General features: G+C 41.6%; 1 non-coding gene across 1 annotated transcript; it reads left to right on the top strand.

Moving 5' to 3' along the window:
- Window positions 1-462: 462 nt before the first annotated feature.
- On the top strand, window positions 463-588 carry LOC129404664 (small Cajal body-specific RNA 8). The gene has a single exon (XR_008630034.1). It is a non-coding gene; the product is annotated as a small Cajal body-specific RNA 8 (non-coding RNA).
- The last annotated feature ends 628 nt before the right edge of the window (window positions 589-1,216 follow it).

Below are 1,216 nucleotides of genomic sequence, written 5' to 3'. Positions count from 1 at the left end.
CAATAAAACGCTCTTGTCCTTAATCTCCAATTGGTGTGAGCAGCTCATTCACTTAGAGATGCCTATCATTATTGACTTATGTGTCTGAGATTTCTAGCTTCCCACCTAGATTAGTCTTTTGTGCAATTGGGAGCTTAAATGTCTATTTTTAAATAATGGTAAAGAAGCTGCTTAGTGACAGTGACAGCAATTAAAATGGCATTGATATTATTTGTTTTTTTATTTGCCTCCGGAAAGTTCCCCAAGGGCAGGAACCATTTTTGCCTAACTTTATCTAAACTAAATCAGAATCTGCATTATTGGAAGTAGTCAATAAATACCTGCTGAATAAATGAATGTCACAGAAAAGATAAAGATTAAACCTAAAAATCACAAACAGAATAGTAGGAGGATAACTTTTTCTAGTTATAGTGATATGGAGAATATGACTAAATTAGAACCATAAGAATAAACAGAATCCTCTGGAATATTGATACACGAATTGGGCTGAAGTAGTGCTCTGATTGTCTCTATATCTCCCTAAAACAAGCTGCCTTTTGATGACCAGGATGAATTGAGTGAGAACATGACAGAGAGAGGCAGACAGTTTTTTTTTTTTTTTTTTTTTTTTTTTTTTGCTTTTTGGGTCACACCCAGCTATGCTCAGGGGTTACTCCTGGCTTTGCACTCAGGAACTACTCCTGGCAGTGCTTGGGGGACCATATGGGATGCCGGGGATCGAACCCGGGTCGGCCGCGTGCAAGGCAAACGCCCTACCCGCTGTGCTATCGCTCCGGCCCCTAGGCAGACAGTTTTTAAAATGCATAATTGGGGCTGTTGAGAGAGTACAAGAGCAAAGTACTTGTCTTGCATAGTAAATCCAGTCTGGTACTGTGAATAGTCTCCCAGCACTCAGGAATAATCCTGAGCACTAAGCCCTAAGCATAGCTGTGGTCCAAACCCACCTCTCCCACAAAAAACTTAACAGAATAGAAACTATGTACCTACTAACAGAGCAATTTTATTTTTTAAAAAATGAATTCGACACCCCCTCGATGGTTCACCGCCTCATCGTGGTGGGGATTGCAACAGGGCCAACCAGCAGAGAGTGAACCAACAGGTGATGCCCAGAGATGCAGGCAGGTGTGTGCTTGTCAGCGCACAGATCATTATAGCATGCCAGTGGAACAAAAGCTTGCATTCGGAAGACTGGTAGCATCTGTAAAGACGATTAGAG

Source organism: Sorex araneus, chromosome 4 (assembly GCF_027595985.1).
Source record: "Sorex araneus isolate mSorAra2 chromosome 4, mSorAra2.pri, whole genome shotgun sequence".
Taxonomy (NCBI): domain Eukaryota; kingdom Metazoa; phylum Chordata; class Mammalia; order Eulipotyphla; family Soricidae; genus Sorex; species Sorex araneus.
The sequence above is the reverse complement of the archived record's forward strand: the minus strand, read 5'-3'. Positions and strand labels throughout refer to the sequence as shown.